The sequence below is a fragment of the Triticum aestivum genome, chromosome 3D, assembly GCF_018294505.1.
Source record: "Triticum aestivum cultivar Chinese Spring chromosome 3D, IWGSC CS RefSeq v2.1, whole genome shotgun sequence".
Taxonomy (NCBI): domain Eukaryota; kingdom Viridiplantae; phylum Streptophyta; class Magnoliopsida; order Poales; family Poaceae; genus Triticum; species Triticum aestivum.
The window spans coordinates 245668970-245691146 of NC_057802.1; the positions used below are offsets into that span (position 1 = coordinate 245668970).

Here is a 22177-nt window from a genome sequence, read left to right on the forward strand (position 1 = left end):
GTGCGCCGGATCAACCTAGTCACCGTAGTCGAAGTAGAAGACCGCTAGGATCCTCGTTGACTAGCACGCACAGCGGTTTGTCATCGGGGGCCATGCGGACCACGAACGACGGCGACGAGTCGCTCGGAGGAGCTCATAGTGGCGAATCCAGAGCGAGGGAAAAAGGTAAGGGTGAGAAGGGGGCGAGCTAGGTTTGCGGGGGAGAGTGAGAGGGGGCAGGGGCTTGCCCTTATCCAGCAGGGGAGCCGGGGGATGGTCGCATGTGGCTGGGGCGCCATGGATGCCCGCCACGGCTGCCTCCTGCCCCCCACTGTAGTTGGGGTAGAAGACAAGGGGTGGTGGTGGGCTGGGCCTGCACTGCTAAGGCCTAGTCCACTGGCGTTTCTTATTCTTTTACTTTTATTATTTATTTTTATATTTTCTGTTTTGCCCTTTAATTTAAATAGCAAATGACTTTTACTAATGTAACATCCCAAAATTCTAAATTTTGGAATGTTAATAATTCAAATATGATTAATTAAAAACTTGCGTGTGTTGCTCGTTGTTAGTAAATTTTGACTAGGATTTGAAACTTTTTGAGTTTAATGCATAATAAACGAGAGGGAATAAAAGGACTTTCCCAATTATTCATTTGGTTTGTATTTGGATTTATTGAATATTCAAATGAGAGGGAATAATATGACTTCCCGAATATTCCTTTTGACCTTGTTTTGAACTTTGAGAATATTCAAAATTGTTTCAACTTGGATACGAGAGAGGATGGCATGACTTCCTCTTTTTTTTTAAAGTAGGACAATTGAATATTCTTTTATTTGGATTTCAATATTGAAACAATGCCAACTCAAAAAAATCAAAAGAGGGAAGGTAATATGACTCCTTCATTATAAAGGAGTTGGGAGTTGTTTTAAATTTAAATTTTGATATTTATTTGGGGTTCCAAGATACTTCATCGATTTTGAAAAAAGTTCATCAAACTTATAAAAAAGTTCATGAATTCGAAAAAAGTTCACCGATTTTCAAGAAAAGTTCATGACTCTGAAAAAAAGTTCAGCGATTTTGGGAAAAAGTTCACAATATTTTGAAAAAGTTCATCGAGTTTGAAAAAAAGTTCATCAATTTAAAAAAAACGCTACTTTGAAAAAAAAGTTCATCGAATTTGAAAAAAGTTCATCTACTTCGAAGAAAAAAGTGCACAAATTTTTAAAAAGTTCATCTACTTTCAAGAAAAAGTTCACGAATTTCTTTCGCAATTATTTTTCACGAATTTGATAAAAGAGATAAAAGGAGCAAAAGGCAGAACAACCCACAACATAAACACACGAAGGTAGTTGGTCTGGTGGTTCTGGCGTCCCACTTGTAGGAAGAGCGTCGCGGGTTCGAACTCTGGCTCGCACAGGCTTTTTGCAGTTTACAGAAAACAGAAAAAAAAAGTGGGATGGGCCGGCCCGCTATAAAACTAAGCATACAGGAGGGGTGTGCGCCCTGTACCAAATACACTATATTCGGCGCTTAAGGCGCCGGATAGGATTTGGCGGCTCCACAGTACCGAACAGGGAGCAGTCCATCGTCTATCCAGCGCATGCCATGCGCAATGCAGCAGCCAGCCCAGCATCAGAGGGCCCAGCAGGCCGAAGCCCAGCACAGCGGCGCCCCCAGTCTTTTTTCTCTTCTCTTCTTTGTAACTGACACCCCTGGCCCGCCTTCGTCCTCAACCTTCAGCCAGACTCCCACCCGTGCACGAAGCTGCAGCGAGCTCGATCCAAACCACGCGTGAATCGCGCGATCCCTAACCCCCTCTCCAATCCGAGTACATCAGGAGACTCCTCTCGCTCGTCTCAACCGATTACAACACCTAGTGCTCCAGATCCGCCTCGATTACGAGCTCCCGATCTCGCCGGAGTTCCGGCGCTGTTGACCTCTGCCATCGTCGTTTCTGTCGCCTACAGAGGGTCCCTGAGTCTCTTTTCCCCGCTGTCCTCCTTGCCTTGATCTCCTCTACCGCCTTGACCCTCTATCTCGCACAGGGGGCACCGAACCGAGCGCAAAGACCTCGACCCGAAGATCACCGTCGACGCCGGAGCTCCAACGCCACTGCATTGCCGCCAGAGGACGCTCCCATCGCCGTTGATGACACCATCGTCACAGCCGTTGAACGCGTCGACAGCCCGTCACCTCGCCTTCGCCGGAGAACCGCCGTAGGAACGCCGCCGCCCACGCCCGAGTATTCCTCTGCTTCCGGTGAGCACGCACGCACAATTCCCCCTCTCAGCCAATCCTAGCACGCCACATGGCACATGCTACAGTAGCCGCAGCAGCTCAATTCACTGCCATGGCAGCAAATTCAGCATGTTAAAAACGCTGCCACGGCAGAGTTTTTAGCAGATTCATATCAAAATTGTTTTGCTTATATCCAAAGATCCGTAAATTCAAATTGAGTGATTCTTTTTCCTACGTCTTCTTATTCGTCATGACTATCCAGTAGCATCCTAAGTTTCTACTTTTGAACATTTTAAAATTTGAGCAATTCAAGTTTGAATTTGAAATTTCATTTGATCATATTCGGTGAACCATGACACCTTTCCAGTTGATTCCTTTTGTGTCTGATCATTTGTATCAAATACTTGCTGATCACATATTGTATACTAAATATTCAAAAGATTCTTGACCTGTTTTGAATTGAAATTCAATCCACACTTCTTTTCGCTCTAACTTGAGTTGTAGTGCTTATATTCCATTAATTCTTTTACGAATGAATTCTTATGTCACATGTGATCTGGTAAACACCATGTCACATTATAGCATCTAAAGACCCTATATTATACTTTAAGCCTATATATATATATATATATATATATATTATATAGGACGGCTGTTTGGGGCACCTAGGTGCCCGAGCACCTTGCCTAGATGTCACTCGATTGCATCGTGATTGTGTTCAGATGATGGGTATGTGGGTTATTGGGTTTGATCCGTTAACACATGAGATTATATTTTAATTTATATCTTTATCAAAAAAACTTTCCATACTTGTTTGCATGGCTCGGATGCGTATTAATTGTGTCAATGGATTACCTTCCATAGATGTTTGCATGGCGTGCCTTACATGGAAATAGCCAAATCTGTTTATTTAATGTTCGTCATCAATTATCCATTAGTGAGATCAAGTAATTAAAAAGCTTACATAATATTGCGGTGTAAAATATAGTAACAACTTCAAGCACTGCGTATGTAGTGGGGTTTTTTGTATGTAGGGATTTTTAACTGAGTATATCCTCATTAGATTTTTGTGTACGTATATATATCCCAATACTCTACAGCTACATACCCCGGCGTAAAATATATGAATACATACCTCAATAATACGTAGTTATTATACCTAATATGTTTTACATTTCCCTACATCTACATACCCAGGCGTGAAGTATATGAATATATACCCAAATAATATGTAGGTATTATACCTTATTGTTGTTTGAAGTACATAGTCAAAAAATAAAATAGGTATGCGAAATTGAAATATATGCGTACATACCCCAACATTTTTCTACAACTATATACCTATTCTCTACAATTACATACCCCAATAATACATAGGTATTACACCTAATTCTTTTTGCATATTTCGCTACATACCCCCGTGTGAAATATATGAGTACATACTTTAATAATATGTGGTATTATACCCAATTATTTTTTGAAGCACATAGTCATAATTAAGTGGGTATGATACCCAACTGTTTTATGTATATATGTCCACGTAAATGTGTGAGCGGCATACTTTTTTTTTGTATATACTAGCAAATACATGATCTATATATATATATATATATATAATGGTGTTGTTCAACCTTGCCACATTTTGTTGTTGTTCTTTTGGTTATTCTATATGGCATGGTTGTTTATTTGGATTCTTTCATTTGCGATAGATTTGCTCTGAGCGTGACGAGTAGAATTATCAGGAATCGTGAGTGCGACGAACTTCATCAAACGTATCAGGCAAGTTACACCTTGATCATCCTTCATCCTATTTTTTTTCTATGCATGTAGTTATATATATCACATTACTATATCATGCATGTGTAGGAAGATTATGGTAGCATGTTATTGCTACTGAATTTCAGCTTAGTATGGCCTTATTTGTATACCGTGGTAGTGTATTTCTTGCTATGCTATGTAGATGGGGATTGGCTTGTGTATGCATCAAAATTATGCGAGGACTATATATATAATAACTTGAGTAAAAACATAATATATAATTCACCTCTGGACGGACAGGGTTGCATCATGGAATTTCTTGTTCCTTTTCTACGGTATTGCTGGGTGGTTTCAAGAACATCATGGTTTATACCCTCTGAATGTAAGTGGGTGCCGTCCAGGCTCAAAAAGATCAGACAGACTTAGTGACTAGTAGCTTCCATTTACAGCCAGTGGCTAATATGGGCTCTGGCTTAGTTGATCGGTTGTGGAAACCTTACCCGGATGTACCAGCAGATGTAGTTATGATAGTTGGGACGGGCCTCCTGTGGGACTAGGCGACTGCTTCTGAAAGACTTTGTCTCAATCTTCAGGTTGAGTCCAGTGGGTAAAGTGTACAGACCTCTGCAGAGTCTATAAACTAATCATGATTAGCCGTGTCCCCGGTTATGGACAAATTTGAGCGACTATGCCATTACAGTTGTTGGATGATCTTGACAGATGATACTTTAATAAAAATTGTGTGGGAAAATTTAATAATGGGGATAGGTTGGAATTGGATTGCCCAATTCAGCCATATATATTTAATTTAATTGTAGCAAGGCATAATTAAAATTTGACTATTATGTAGTTATCAGGGGAAATTGGCTTTTCTGCAAAACAAACCACCACTATCCTCTTGATATACCTTGCATAGGTCTGTTATATCATTCCTTGTGTGACTTGCCAATACATTCAAAGTATTGACCCTTCGTGGCTGCAACGTTTCATGTTGCAGATTTTATACGACAAGTGAGTGATACGATGTAGGGTTACGATGTCTATACTCGACATTTTCCTGTGGTGTTGATGGATTCCATGAAGATTTTATTTGCTTTTCTGCTGTGTTTTTGTTATGAGCTAGCCTTGAGCTATGCAGGTATGTATTATATTAAATTCTGGATCTACGATGTAATATTATGACATGTGGTTTATTCTTGATATTACATCGTGTACTGTGTGTGCTAGCTATTGATCCAGGGACTAGCATAGTGAGCACAGAGACATCGAATCTTATCAGGTTCGGGTCGTTACAACTAAATATGGAACTTGGTCCATAAATCACATTGCAATTTTAGGCATTGCCACAAAAGTTTGGGAGGGATTTAAAATAGTTTGAAATTTCTCATAAATATAAATAGCGTTTAAAATATTTGTTTTGGCCCCGTTGCAAATGCTAGAGCCCAAATGAGCAAACAAGTGAAGTAGTTTTTCTTCACCAATATTTGTTTTGGAATATTTGCTAAAAGGTGAACTATTTTCCAACCATGTTTGTGAATTTAAATTCTCATTTTAAATTTGAATTTTGAATTTGACTTGGATTTTTATCAAGGGGCAATTTGGCTTAGTCAATCTTGACTACATGGCACCATTAGTTTGAGGTTACTGTAGCAAGACACTTGGGGTGTTACAAATCTCCTGCACTACAAGAAATCTCGTCCTGAGATTTAAGAGGTGGAGTAAGGAGGAAAGTTCTGGTTACGAGATTCTAACGGATCTTCTCATTCCTGTTGCTCTCATCGAAGAGGTTGATCCATTACGTTGATGTCTTTAGTTCGCTGCATCAGGGCATCATGATGAAGTCGTCATCCTTTCTTTAGAATCTTCATTGTATTTACCGAAGGATATGGAGAAAAACTATAAGGACCGATGTCTGCAAGGATTGGCATTCGGTAATTAATATCAGGGAAGGAGATTTTAGAGGCACCAGAAAACATATCGAGAGTGATATAAGGAGGTTCAACAAGTTTCAACCGGGTAGGCATCCAGCTGATGCAAAAACAAGTGATGAAGGGGTTTAGAGCAATGAAGAATAATGTTGCATCTGATACCGGAATGAAACATGGTAAGGAAATTAGCTCGTGAATTACATATGAACCCAATGCAAAGGATACTTCAGAATCAAGGTTGTACAGGAGAGTCGGTTTCGATCTTGTGGAACTATGTTTAGAGTGGATTAAGAGTAGGAAGAGCGGTGACATCTTGCACGGTCAATTAGCAAGGCATGTCAGAGGATAGCTTGTCAGCTATATTGGTAACTACATCGGTACGAAGGGCGGGGGACGAAGAGAACCATTTTCCTGCTCATTGAAACGAGGCGGGCCAATAGGCAAAGTTCTCGTCCACCGGTGGTTACCGGAATGTCATCAACAATAGTAACAGGGCCTTACTGATAGAGTTGTACACCGAGATGCTTATGTAAACAGGGATTTATTACTGCTTATAACATAAAGATCACAAGAAAGGTTAAACAAACCAATGGAATGGAAAAAGTGATTATCAGATTTAAACAGACCAATGGAAAGGAAAATGTATTTATACACGAGTATTAGGTGTATATCCTTCCCAAGAGCAAGTAGAGTGGGATAATCATGTCAAGATAGCAAATACGCAACCCTTTAGCTAAAAGGGGCAAGGAATTTATGATGTTTACCCATACAACGGTGTTTGGATAATTGACAAAGAAAAAAAATTGCATTGTGCTTCCAATGTTCTTGTTGATGATCAAAGTACCACAGACATGCTTCGGGATGGCATTGGCATCATCAGGTAAAGGTCAGACTTTGGATACGCAAAGGATCCATCAGGAACAACTTAGAAAATAAGTCATAGAATTTCCTCATGGGGGAATGGCTAATCTTGCTGAATAAGATACTATGACAATAGGTCATCCGGGCACGTGTGCTAGCCATAACATCGCATTACCAGGTTACCTAGAGACTAATGTTATAATTTTGAAAAATATTCCACCCGTCAAATCTGCCTGAGATTCAGATCTGATTGGTCTCAGGATACTTCAAACTCAACATGGCTGAGAAGGAAAAGGGGTGCAACATAAAATGACGAGATGATGTTGCAAGAATCTCGAGAAATGAACTATGGAAGCAAGCTCAAAAACATGATTTGGATTGCAAGACACACATGAACATGTCGTCCAGGACAATCGTGACCACATGGGAGTCTTACAACAGAATGCAACCAAGTTCTGGTTGGAAACCATCATTGAGGATATTAAAGTCTTTTGTAAGTCTGGATTAGCTCTTACAAATGAACTCCTTCTCCTCGTACAAATCAATCAGTGGATTGGTGTGCTAGGAAATTCATATGGAGTGAAGGTAGCAAATCTATCAAACCATAGAATACTTCTCACATGCAAGAATGATTTGGGATGATCCCAGAGGAAGCAAAACAAAAGTTTCTCATATTCACGGCGGCAGCTTGCATCAAATGCACGTGAACTTAGAGAAGATACTCCTTGCGTAAAACAAATACTTTATGAGCTAGCCTCAAGGATAATGCTTTCAAAAGTTTCATCATGAACCATGGAGAAGATCAGGATGTGGCCGATGGGCTCAGTAACAATCCATCAAGATTTTGATAGGGATGGATTTCCATAATTATGTGAACAAGGTGATAACAATGACCAGACCAAATGCTATAATGTGTATGCTTGAGGAAAACATCCACAATTAAACATTGATCGAAAAGTGCACTCAAAAATCTGGAATAGGTAGCATGATCAATGTTTAGAATGTTGATTCAATAGTCAACACACAAGGCATGAAATTATCGTCCATTAGCTCCAAAGCAATAGGGTTGCTAGAAGTTTTGAATTTACACATCAAAGTCCATTGTCGATATTCCGGTTAGAAACAATACGAGGACCAAGAAATCAATGGAGATGGCGAGAAGTATCACTATATCAAGAATTCTTAAGAGGTGGAGCAATTCTGACAACATCCTTGACATAAACGATGGTAATACTCCAAGGTAGAGAATAACATAAGCTGGATAGCAAGGAACTCAAGGTACAACACAAAACATAAACAAGTTTGTGTTGGAGGGAAGGCAAGAATGTTGTCGATGGTAACACAAATCATCGAGGGGGAAGGATGATATTTCTCATCATGAATTCAATTGACCTTTTGGAGGAAGTCAAAATGTTAGCGATGATCATGACACATTTTGTCGAGATGTTTCATGAAGATGTAATCGATCAACGACGACATCAAGCAAAAGGAATGACGAAGTGAAAGTTATGGGAACAACAGATAAGATGCAAGCTCAGAATCAGAGTTGCTTTTCAAGACAACAAAATGATGTTGAAAACTCGACGTAAGCCTTGCTCACAGTCTGAAGAATTTGTGCACCAAAGGAGGACGAGGTAGCATGGTTAAGGATAGCATGATAAGGATGTAACCGGCTAGGAATGACAAGATTGGGTATTAAACTTCCCAGCAACAAATTACTAGGAGTAATGAACCACAGTGTGGATTCGAGTCACTTGTCGGGCCTCCCGAGTGATAAACAACTCAAACTTGCAGAGTGACTAAAACGGTGAGGAGTATTATTCTAATAAAAATTCACAATAGGTAGTGCAATGGCACGATATCCTCAAAATACCAAAGGGTGATACTCGAAGATAGAACATAATAGAAACTGAACTGGATCGTTGACTTGCGATAGCAGATACTTTAACCTTGCCAAAAATAGACGAGGCACTGTAATGGATTCCTTTAAGATATATTGAATAAGGTTAGCATGGTCGGAACCATAACTACAGAGGATCCAATTTAATGACATTGGAAGAATTATTCAAATGATTAAATATTTTGCAAGAAGTTTCCATGATAAGTTCCACATCGGGTCCATGGCATGAACACAAAGGTTCAAGGTCGACTCCCACTTTTTCAATGCATAACCTTTCATTCACTTCTCGTCTTTGAAGAAGTTGTAGAGTTGAAAATTTATCCGATGAAACGCTAGTAGATATAACCCGCATAACCTTCGGGTTCACACATATTATGGAAGACATAGATTCAACCCATCAGGGCATCTTAGGAACATATACCACAAACTTCAACAGTAATTAACACGAGCTCGATAGTAGAGCATGGTTGACAAAAGCAAAGGATACAATTCACCAAAGGCATTATGTATTAGGGGAGAACTCACAAGGTGATTGTATATGAAGGACACTGTTGGATAATAATCCAACAAAGGATTTGGCGGTCCACAACAGAGCTAATATGAGTATTGATACTCAATCAGATGAAGAAAGAATGCAAAGGCATCGGATTATAGAAACATCTGAACGGTTCGACGCTTAAATACAAAGGAATTCTGATTTCCAGCTTGCTGTATCACAATCAGATGTTCTGATCAAATATGTGTAAGTTGAATAGACTTAGAGGCATAATTAGTCAAGGTTTGATTGGCTAAAAACCAGCTCATATCCGGAATGACGTCTGAGCCGGAAAGATAATTTATAAGGATCAACTGATGATTGCGTGCATTCGCACACATTGAATCATTAGGTTCAAAATGGCAATGACAAGGGATGTTAATGAAGATTACTAGACATATGGGATTAACCATAATGCAAGCAGGTAAGAATTTCAAGAGCAATAGGTTGTAGAGGATTTTTGGAAGATCGAATAGCATTTCAAAGAATTTTGTGAAACATGTGAACAGCTGAGGATGAACGAATTCCACAGTAAGGGTGAGTAATTCTTCATAAGTGTATCCACGGGACAAGGAACTGTAAGGCAGTAAGCACAAAGGATTCTCGGAACAACGAAGAGTATTTCAGGGTATCTTGTAATAACAATTGCTACTGGGAATGAATGAATGATGAGAAGGTGTATGTAGTTATCCATAGGGGTTTAAAGGTGGAAGGGAATTGCAAAAGCGATGAGCACAAGTTCTCTGGAGAACATCAGGGGGTATCTTTGGAGTCTTCTGGTGAATCAAGAGAGTAGCAGCAACCAATGGATCTCCGGAGTGAAGTCATCGCGTGAACCTAGAGTTAGAGTTAATAAAATATTTGACCCGAAGAGAAGAGTGACCAGAATCCCAGAGTAAAGGAGCGGAATAAAAGATCCTAATCCCACCCATTGGTGATGTGGGCCCATAAGCCACACAACACATTTAGTAAAATAGTTTTTTTTTCAAGTCTAGACTCAACATCGACCATGGAGTGTGCAAAGGGGCTTCCTACAGGGAGTTGATACGTCTCCAACATATCTATAATTTATGAAGTATTCATGCCATGTTTACAACAATTTTATATGGTTTGGGTGCAATTTTATATGATTTAAAGGGAACTAACCTGGGCTGACGTTGTTTTCAGCAAAATTACCATGGTGTTGTTTTTTGTGCAGAAATAAAAGTTCTCCAAATGCAACAAAACTTTTTGATGATTTTTTTGGAAGAAAAGAGGCACTAGAAGCTTCGTGGGAAGGCCAGAAGAGTCACGAAGTGTCCACCACCCACCAGGGCACGCTTGTGGGGGGGTCGAGCCCTCATGGGTGGTGGGCTCCCTGAGGCCAATCTTAGTGTGAGACCGACGCCAAAAAATCCTATAAATACAGAAACCCCCAGAAATAACCCTAGATGAGAAGTTCCACCGCCGCAAGCCTCTGTATCCATGAAAACTCAACGCGAAGACCGTTCCGGTACCCTGCCGGAGGGGGAAATCATCACCGAAGGCCATCTTCATCATCCCGACAGCCACCATGATGAGGTGGGAGTAGTCCACCCTCGGGGTTGAGAGTTTGTAATAGTAGCTATGTGTTTGATCTCTCTCTCTCTCTCTCGTGTTCTTGATTTGGCACGATCTTGATGTATCGCGAGCTTTGTTAATATAATTGGATCATATGGTGTTTTTTCCTCTCTATCTTGTTGTGATGAATTGAGTTTTTACCTTTGAGGTTTCACTATTATCGGATTGAATACTTTTATGGATTTGAGAATACTTGATGTATGCCTTTCATATGAATACCCGTGGTGACAATGGGGTATTATATTGATTCACTTGATGTATGTTTTGGCATTCAACTCACAGATTCCCGAGGTGACATTGGGGTAATCTACACATTGGGGTCGATGCACGTTTTCATCCTTGTTTCTCTGGTAGAAATCTTGGGACACTCTTTGAGGTTCTTTGTGTTGGATTGAATATTGATGTCTACTACACAACCTTCTTCTTGTAGACGTTGTTGGGCCTCCAAGTGCAGAGGTTTGTAGGATAGTAGCAAATTTCCCTCAAGTGGATGACCTAAGGTTTATCAATCCGTGGGAGGCGTAGGTTGAAGATGGTCTCTCTCAAACAACCCTGCAACCAAATAACAAAGAGTTTCTTGTGTCCCCGACACACCCAATACAATGGTAAATTGTATAGGTGCACTTGTTCGGTGAAGAGATGGTGATACAAGTGCAATATGGATGGTAGATATACGTTTTTGTAATCTGAAAATAAAAAAACAGCAAGGTAGCAAGTGATAAAAGTGAGCGTAAACGGTATTGCAACGCGTTGAAACAAGGCCTAGGGTTCATACTTTCACTAGTGCAAGTCTCTCAACAATAATAACATAACTAGATCATATAACTATCCCTCAACATGCAACAAAGAGTCACTCCAAAGTCACTAATAGCGGAGAACAAACGAAGAGATTATGGTAGGGTACGAAACCACCTCAAAGTTATCCTTTCTGATCGATCTATTCAAGAGTTCGTAGTAAAATAACACGAAGCTATTCTTTCCGTTCAATCTATCATAGAGTTCGTACTAGAATAACCCCTTAAGACACAAATCAACCAAAACCCTAATGTCACCTCAAGTATCCGTGTGTATGATTATACGATATGCATCACACAATCTCAGATTCATCTATTCAACCAACACAAAGAACTTCAAAGAGTGCCCCAAAGTTTCTACCGGAGAGTCAAGACGAAAACGTGTGCCAGCCCCTATGCATAAGTTCACGAGGTCACGGAACCCGCAAGTTGATCACCAAAACATACATCAAGTAGATCACGTGATATCCCATTGTCACCACAGATAAGCACATGCAAGACATACATCAAGTGTTCTCAAATCCTTAAAGACTCAATCCGATAAGAAAACTTCAAAGGGAAAACTCAATCCATTACAAGAGATAGAGGGGGAGAAACATCATAAGATCCAACTATAATAGCAAAGCTCGCGATACATCAAGATCGTACCGAATCAAGAACACGAGGGAGAGAGAGAGAGATCAAACACATAGCTACTGGTACATACCCTTAGCCCTGAGGGTGAACTACTCCCTCCTCGTCATGGAGAGCACCGGGATGATGAAGATGGCCACCGGTGAGGGATCCCCCCTCTGGTAGGGTGCCGAAACAGGGTCCTGATTGGTTTTTGGTGGCTACAGAGGCTTGCGGTGGTGGAACTCCCGATCTAGGTTATGTTCTGGGGGTTACTGTATATATAAGAGGTTTTGGCATCGGGAACAAGTCAGGGGGGGTCTCCGGGCTGTCCACGAGGTAGGGGGCGCGCCCAGGGGGGTGAGCGCGCCTCCCACCCTCGTGCGCAGCCCGGGACTCTTCTGGCCTAACTCTTTTACTCCATGGCCTTCTTCTGGTCCAAAAATAAGCTTCATCAAGTTTCAGGTCAATTGGACTCCGTTTGGTTTTCCTTTTCTGCGATACTCAAAAACAAGGAAAAAACAGAAACTGGCACTGGGCTCTAGGTTAATAGGTTAGTCCCAAAAATCATATAAAATAGCATATAAAACATCCTAGAAGGATAATATAATAGCATGAATACTTCATAGATTATAGATACGTTGGAGACGTATCAAATATTATGAATCTGAAGTTGTTTGATGCATATCGTATAATCAACTCACGGGTACTTGTGGTGACATTGGAGTATCTAGGTGATGTTAGAGTAGTTTGATGTGTATCATATGGTGTTATTTTGGTGCGAACTCTTGGGTTGTTTGTGACATTATAGGAATAGCTCTATAGATCCATCGGAAAGGATAACTTTGAGGTGGTTTCGTACCCTACAAACAATTTCGTCTTATGTTCTCCGCTAGATAAGAACTTTGGAGTGATTCTTTATCGCACGTTAAGGGATTGCCATATGATCTAATTATGTTAGCACTATTGAGAGATTGAAGTAGTGAAAGTATGAACCCTAGGCCTTGTTTTCAAGCATTGCAATGCCGTTTGTGCCCCGTTTTATCAATCGCTACCTTGTTGTTTTTTTATTGTTCCTATTACAAAAACCTATATCTACTATCCATATTACACTTGTATCACCATCTCTTCACCGAACTAGTGCACCTATACAATTTACCATTGTATTTGGCGTGTTGGGGACACAAGAGACTCTTTGTTATTTGGTTGCAGGGTTGTTTGAGAGAGAGAGAAAGACTATCTTCATCCTACGCTTCCCATGGATTGATAAACCTTAGGTCATCCACTTGAGGGAAAATTGCTACTGTCTGCGCTTGGAGGCCCAACACGAGTCTACAAGAATAAGTTGTGTAGTAGACATCAAGCTCTTTTCTGGCGCAGTTGCCAGGGAGGTGAGTGCTTGAAGGTTTATCTTTAGATCTTGCAATTGAATCTATTAGTTTCTTGTTTTATCACTAGTTTTGTTTAAAAGAAAACTACAAAAAATGGAATTGATGTTGCCTCATATTATTCATCTTTATCATGTCTTTCTTGAAAATCATGGAAAGGAAAATTGTTCTCAACTAATAGAAGAAGAATTCAATAAAATGTTTGGCATAAAAACTTCGAATGGTGAGCATGATTGCAATGTTGTTAGTATGAATTTTTTGAATATCCATGATGCTAATGATATGCAGAGCCATAAGCTTGGGGATGCTATGTTTGATGAAGATGATATTTTTAGTCCCCCAAGTTTTGATGAGAATATCTATTATGATGATATCATGCCTCCTATTTATGATGATTATATTGATGAAAGTGGGTTTGGAAGAGTGTCAACTCTAGGTAATGATCCCACTATTTTGGAGGGTGTTGAATCTTATTGTAATAATGATAAAAGTGGATTTGGTGAGGTCATGAATTTATTTAATGACGATTCCACTATTTTGGAAGAGGTTTCAATTAACTTTAATAAAAAATGCTATCTATATGATTATTGTAATGATATGTATGCTATAAAGAGTAATGATATCCAGGAAACTTGTCATCATGATTTTAATGCTCAGATTGATTATGTGAATCAAGTGTCATATGATAGTTATTTCACTGAGTTTGCTCCCTGTAAGTGCATCTAGTGCCACCCCTAGTTGGTTTTGGAGTACTGACGACAAACTTGGTTGAGGGACTAATGTGTTTGTGAGAATTGCAGGATAACACAGGTAGTAGTCCCTCATTGATTCGGTTCACCTACCGGAGATGACCCCTAAAAATGTGTGAAGACATTGAAGACAATGGTGGTCTGTGAAGATATTCACAATGAAGATTATGACTAGAGAAGACATTCACATGAAGACTATGGAGTGCGAAGACATAGTTGTTTCGTAGCTTCCTTTTCTTCTTTGTTGAGTCATAGGAACCACCGTACTGTTAAGTGGGGTCCAAGTGAACAAAGTCAGAGTGACTGAAGTGATGCTCAACCAAATCCTATGTCTTCGAGCGAAGACAATGAGAGCAAATCTTATCCAGAGCTCGATGAGTCAGCTTTACTTGTAGCCCAAGTCAAGCTGACGCGTGTGTTTGAAATCTGACAGTTGGACACGTGTCAGTTCCTTAGTGACCCAGGGTCATTTCGGACAAACCAGGTCGGGTTGCCTCCTGGCTATAAATAGCCCACCGCCTACACCATAAATTGGTGGCTGCTCAGAGTTAGTGCACAACTTTTGTCGTTTGAGAGCAACCCACCTCTGAAGCATTTGAGAGAGAGATCATTGCGAGGACAAAGCCCAAAACACCCAGAGCCAAAGAGTGTTAGGCATCATTGAAGTCTTTCTGTCCGCGTGATCTGAAGACTTATTACACTTGAGGACTGTGAATCCTCCAGCCGGTTAGGCGTCGCGTTCTGAGCATCCAAGAGTCATTGTGGATTGCCGGTGAACGAAGTTTGTGAAGGTTTGGAAGTCTACCTTGAAGACTTACCAGAGTGATTGGGCGAGGACTAGGTGTCCTTAGCTCAAGGGGAATAAGGTGAAGATGCGGTCTTCTGAGTTGAATCTCAGCCTCCTAACCAGACGTACAGTTGTCATAGCAACTGGAACTGGTCCAACAAATCCTTGTCCTCTCTAAGCAACTGGTTCTATCACTTCCCTCTCTTTACTTACTGTTTGTCTTCATGAAGTCATTGCCTGCTTGCATGATCTGATTGACTTCACTGTGTGAAGACTGTTGTTGTTTGGCTTCATACTATCTTCCATCCTGATCCATACTGCCTAGCTGCTAATAGTCTTCGTGCTTTCACTTCATTACTTACATGACTATGGCTTGTCTAGTGTAGTCTTCCTTTCGCTGCATATCTATAGGTTCATTTCTAGTGTCTGTCTTCGAAACTCCCATGTTTTGAAGACTTTCATAAAAATCGCCTATTCACCCCCTCTAGTCGATAACTAGCACTTTCAATTGGTATCAGAGCAAGGTGCTCCCTTGTTCTGTGTGATTCGGTTTAACCACCTAGAGTTTTAGCTATGTCGACTGCAGGGATAATCAAAGTCTCCGTTGCGTGCCTTGTCTTCGATGGCACTGATTACCCCTACTGGAAGAATAAGATGCGCATGCATCTTGAAGCTATAGATGTCGACCTCTGGTATGCCGTCAAGAACGGCGTTCCCAAGACCGGTGAAGGTGTCACCCCTGCTGATGTCAAGAAGTTCATTCAACTGGATTCTACTGCCAAGAACTTCATCTGTGGTCATCTTACCAAAGGACAGTATGGTCGTGTGAGTGCTCTAGAAACTTTGAAGCTAGTCTGGGACTGGCTCTCCAAGGTTAATGAAGGCGTCTCAACCCAGAGAGACTCAAGGATCAGTGTTCTTCACAACCTCTTCAACCGCTTCAAGAGAAATGACAATGAAAATGTCCAGCTCACATTTGATCGCCTCACTGATATCACAAACGAGCTTCATGCACTCGGCGCTACTGAGATCACCAAGCATGAAATCGTCAAGACACTCCTGAGATCACTTGACAGCTCATTTAACACCCTTGCCCTGATGATTCAAGAATGCGCCGACTTCAAGACTCTCGATCCGTCTGACATACTTGAGAGGCTCAACACACATGAGTTCCAGATATCTGAGAAAAGAGATATCTATGGTCCCAGCTATGGTCATACTCGTGCTTTGAAGGCAAAGGTTGTTTCCTCATCTGAAGAAGAATCTGACTGCAGTTCTAGGGATCCTGAAGACATTGGAAAGGAGCTTGCTATGCTTGTGAAGAAGTTCCAGAAATTCACCAAGAAGAAAGGCTTCAGAAAGTCTTCAAGATCCAGCTCGAGAAATGATGAAGCTTCTACTCATGACCACAAGAAGATGGATTCAAAGGAGGAGTCTGCTTCTGAGGAGGCAGAGGTGGAGTCTGAGGAGGAGTCTACTTCTGAGGAGGCAGAGGTGGAGTCTGAGGAGGAGTCTGACTCTGGCGTTGCAAGTCTGGCTCTAGCTATAGCCTATGTTGCCAAGTCCATCTTCAACACTGAAGACAATGGCTCCGTCACCAACGCTGATGCTAATGACAAGGACGACTCTGCTCCCACCTACTGCTTCATGGCACGCGGTGCCAAGGTAAACTCACGCGACGCTTACTTTCAAACATCAAGTGAAGATGACTTTGATTGTGAATCCAAACCTAGCTACAAAACAATTGCTAAAATTGCAACTGAACAACAGAAAGCTATGGAACATATTCAAAAATTGTTAGAAAAAAGAGATGACCTGTTGGACGCGGAAATGACCTGATCTCAGTCCTTAATAGAAGACATCAAAAATCTTCATGTTAAGTACAAGGAACTTGAAAGTCGTCCTACGATTATCTTCAAAGGAAGCAAGACCTTGAGAAATTGAGAGCGGCTCATGAAGATCTTCAAAAAGAGAACGAGTCACTTCGCGCTCAACAGATCAGTCCCGCTCAGGAAGGATTTGAACCACCATGTCTAAAATGCCTTGAGCGTGATAACGCTACCTCTGTTGCTGAATGTTCTACTGCTGCTACTGTTGCAATATCTTCAACTGCTGATGTGGTAACTAACCCCTCTGCTGAGGATGCCACTACTATTGCTGATGAGAATGCTAGGTTGAAGACATTGCTTGAGATAGGGATGTACAAAAGTCTCAAAGGACATCAGACACTATGTGATGTCCTCAAAAAGCAGATTCTGAACCGAAAACCTAGGAAAGAGGGTGTTGGGTTCGAGAGGAAAATGAATGTTGATGGTTCTTACTGGAAGCCTGAGCAGTATCCCAAAACCACATGGGTTGCTGCAAAGGGACCTTTAGTGGATCCATCCACCTTATCTAGCTTCACTTGTGCTAACCCGATTATCATTGATGAATCCTTTGATGCAAACTATAAACTGTTTAAGAATCAGAATGGTGAAGTGTTTGCTAGGTATATTGATACTAACTACAGGAATGGACCACCTTTGAAGAGGATCTAGGTGCCCAGGAGTTGTCTTGAGAACCTTTAGGTGAATGTCATCATGACACAACCTGGGAAGAAGACAAACCCCAGACCAAAGGCTTCATATGCTCCAAAGACTTCATACAGACAGAGGACTCACCAGAGTCACCCTAACGCCAATGTTTTGCAAGGAAATCATACTCAGACTTGTGAATATGAGCGTGTTCCTTCAAACCGCTATGTTCATAAGACCAAGAACTATTCTGCTTATTCTTATGAGTATTATTCGCCTCCTGCAAGGCTATTTGCTAGGGCTCCAAAGCCAAAGTTCTCAGATGCTGCACTTAGACTCATTGCTTCGAAGCCATCCCTGAAAATGTGGGTGGTTAAGAAAACTTAACTCTTTTTTGCAGGGAAAGGTCTCCAGCTGGAAATCAAAGGCGTTTGATGCTATTGCTGGGGACCTAAAACATCTTGTGGGACGCAAGATAAAATGCCCAAATGGTCGTACTATGTATTTTATTCCTGAATCACTTGCCTATCATCCTATCAGTCCTAACCTGGATCTTAGCTTTGATAATCTGCGTGTTCGTCAAATGTTTATGCTTCACAATACCCTTGGTGAAGCATATCCCCCTAACTGCACTGTAGGGTATGACACCACATGCTTCAGAATGGATTATGGACAGTGGATGCACTAATCACATGACTGGTGATCGAAGTCTTCTCATGGACTCAACCTTACGTCCATCTGACAAGAGTCACATCACATTTGCTAACACTGGTAAAAGCAAGGTATTGGGTCTAGGTAGAATTGCAATCTCAAAGGATCAGCACATGGATAAAGTGATGCTTGTTGAATCCCTTGGTTTCAACTTAATGTCTGTCTCAATGCTTTGTGATTTGAACATGATTGTGATATTTGGAAAATATCGTTGCCTTGTGCTTATGGAGTCTGGCAAATCTCTAGTCTTTGAAGGGTATCGAAAAGACGACCTGTACATGGTAGATTTCTCAGCAGGACCACAGATGGCCATATGTCTTCTAGCAAAAGCTTCAGAGTGCTGGCTCTGGCATCGAAGGCTAGGGCATGCTGGCATGAGGAACTTGTACACACTCGTGAAGAAGAAACATGTCATAGGCATCGAAGGTGTCAAGTTCAAGAAGGATCATATGTGTGGTGCCTGCGAAGCTGGAAAGATGACAAGGGCCAAGCATCCCTCGAAGACAATCATGACTACATCTCAACCCTTTGAGCTACTTCACATGGAGTTATTTGGCCCTACTCATTACTCTACTCTTACTACCACTGCCCGTCTCTATGGCTTCGTCATTGTTGATGATTATTCAAGATATACATGGGTGCATATAATCCTCTACAAGAATGAAGTGCAGGATGTCTTCAGACGGTTTGCCAACCGTGCCATGACGAACTATGGCATCAAGATCAAGCACACCAGAAGTGACAATGGCACAGAGTTCAAGAACACCGGCCTCGATACTTATCTTGATACATTGGGCATCACTCATGAGTTCTCTGCTCCATACACACCTCAGCAGAATGGCATCGTGGAGCGCAAGAACAGGACACTCATTGAGATGGCTTGGACGATGCTTGATGAGTACAAGACTCCAAGGAAGTTCTAGCCTGAAGCCATTGATACTGCATGCCACGTCATCAACCGTGCTTATCTTCACAAGCTTCTGAAGAAGACATCCTATGAGCTCCTAACTGGTAAGAAGCCAAATGTGAGTTACTTCAGAGTATTTGGTGCTAGGTGCTGGATCAAGGATCCACATCACACTTCAAAATTTGCACCAAAAGCACATGAAGGTTTTATGCTTGGTTACGGAAAGGATTCGCACTCCTACAGAGTCTTCAACCTCTTTCACTATAAAGTAGTTGAAACTATGGATGTGCGGTTCGATGAGACTAACGGCTCGCAAAGAGAGCACCTGCCAAATGTGCTAGATGAAGTCCCTCCTAGTGAATCGATTAAGCTTATGGAAACTGGAGAAATCATACCTTCAGAGGCACAGGCTGAAGAAGAACTTATCATTACTGCACCAAACCAACCTGAAGACACTGCTCAACCTGAAGCCAATGTTGAAGAAGAAGACAATGGTCAACAAGAGAAAAATCTTCGTCCAGTTCATCCTCGTGTTGCAAATGAAGTACGGATTGAGAAGATAATTGATAGCATCAATGCACCTGGTCCACTCACTCGTTCAAAAGCAACTCGGCTAGCAAATTTCTGTGGGAACTTTGCATTTGTCTCTATATCTGAACCCAAGAGAGTTGCTGAAGCCTTCATGGAACCTGGATGGATTCAAGCTATGCAAGAAGAGCTTCAACAATTTGAGCTGAACAATGTGTGGGAATTAGTTAAGCGTCCTGACCCTCGCAAGCACAATATCATTGGCACCAAATGGATCTATCGCAACAAACAAGATGAGCATGGTCAAGTTGTCAGAAACAAGGCTCGTCTCGTTGCTCAAGGATACACTCAAATTGAAGTTGAAACTCTTTCACTATAAAGTAGTTGAAACTGTGGATGTGCGGTTCGATGAGACTAACGGCTCGCAAAGAGAGCACCTGCCAAATGTGCTAGATGAAGTCCCTCCTAGTGAATCGATTAAGCTTATGGAAACTGGAGAAATCATACCTTCAGAGGCATAGGCTGAAGAAGAACTTATCATTACTGCACCAAACCAACCTGAAGACACTGCTCAACCTGAAGCCAATGTTGAAGAAGAAGACAATGGTCAACAAGAGAAAAATCTTCGTCCAGTTCATCCTCGTGTTGCAAATGAAGTACAGATTGAGAAGATAATTGATAGCATCAATGCACCTGGTCCACTCACTCGTTCAAAAGCAACTTAGCTAGCAAATTTCTGTGGGAACTTTGCATTTGTCTCTATATCTGAACCCAAGAGAGTTGCTGAAGCCTTCATGGAACCTGGATGGATTCAAGCTATGCAAGAAGAGCTTCAACAATTTGAGCTGAACAATGTGTGGGAATTAGTTAAGCGTCCTGACCCTCGCAAGCACAATATCATTGGCACCAAATGGATCTATCGCAACAAACAAGATGAGCATGGTCAAGTTGTCAGAAACAAGGCTCGTCTCGTTGCTCAAGGATACACTCAAATTGAAGTTGAAACTCTTTAACTATAAAGTAGTTGAAACTGTGGATGTGCGGTTCGATGAGACTAACGGCTCGCAAAGAGAGCACCTGCCAAATGTGCTAGATGAAGTCCCTCCTAGTGAATCGATTAAGCTTATGGAAACTGGAGAAATCATACCTTCAGAGGCACAGGCTGAAGAAGAACTTATCATTACTGCACCAAACCAACCTGAAGACACTGCTCAACCTGAAGCCAATGTTGAAGAAGAAGACAATGGTCAACAAGAGAAAAATCTTCGTCCAGTTCATCCTCGTGTTGCAAATGAAGTACAGATTGAGAAGATAATTGATAGCATCAATGCACCTGGTCCACTCACTCGTTCAAAAGCAACTCAGCTAGCAAATTTCTGTGGGAACTTTGCATTTGTCTCTATATCTGAACCCAAGAGAGTTGCTGAAGCCTTCATGGAACCTGGATGGGTTCAAGCTATGCAAGAAGAGCTTCAACAATTTGAGCTGAACAATGTGTGGGAATTAGTTAAGCGTCCTGACCCTCGCAAGCACAATATCATTGGCACCAAATGGATCTATCGCAACAAACAAGATGAGCATGGTCAAGTTGTCAGAAACAAGGCTCGTCTCGTTGCTCAAGAATACACTCAAATTGAAGTTGAAACTCTTTCACTATAAAGTAGTTGAAACTGTGGATGTGCGGTTCGATGAGACTAACGGCTCGCAAAGAGAGCACCTGCCAAATGTGCTAGATGAAGTCCCTCCTAGTGAATCGATTAAGCTTATGGAAACTGGAGAAATCATACCTTCAGAGGCACAGGCTGAAGAAGAACTTATCATTACTGCACCAAACCAACCTGAAGACACTGCTCAACCTGAAGCCAATGTTGAAGAAGAAGACAATGGTCAACAAGAGAAAAATCTTCGTCCAGTTCATCCTCGTGTTGCAAATGAAGTACAGATTGAGAAGATAATTGATAGCATCAATGCACCTGGTCCACTCACTCGTTCAAAAGCAACTCAGCTAGCAAATTTCTGTGGGAACTTTGCATTTGTCTCTATATCTGAACCCAAGAGAGTTGCTGAAGCCTTCATGGAACCTGGATGGGTTCAAGCTATGCAAGAAGAGCTTCAACAATTTGAGCTGAACAATGTGTGGGAAGTAGTTAAGCGTCCTGACCCTCGCAAGCACAATATCATTGGCACCAAATGGATCTATCGCAACAAACAAGATGAGCATGGTCAAGTTGTCAGAAACAAGGCTCGTCTCGTTGCTCAAGGATACACTCAAATTGAAGTTGAAACTCTTTCACTATAAAGTAGTTGAAACTGTGGATGTGCGGTTCGATGAGACTAACGGCTCGCAAAGAGAGCACCTGCCAAATGTGCTAGATGAAGTCCCTCCTAGT

General features: G+C 41.4%; 1 long non-coding RNA gene across 1 annotated transcript; it reads left to right on the plus strand.

Annotated features, from left to right (window-relative positions):
- Positions 1-1709: 1709 nt before the first annotated feature.
- LOC123074486 (uncharacterized) lies at positions 1710-5175 on the plus strand. The gene is made up of 2 exons (XR_006435984.1): positions 1710-2238; positions 3927-5175. It is a non-coding gene; the product is annotated as an uncharacterized lncRNA (long non-coding RNA).
- The last annotated feature ends 17002 nt before the right edge of the window (positions 5176-22177 follow it).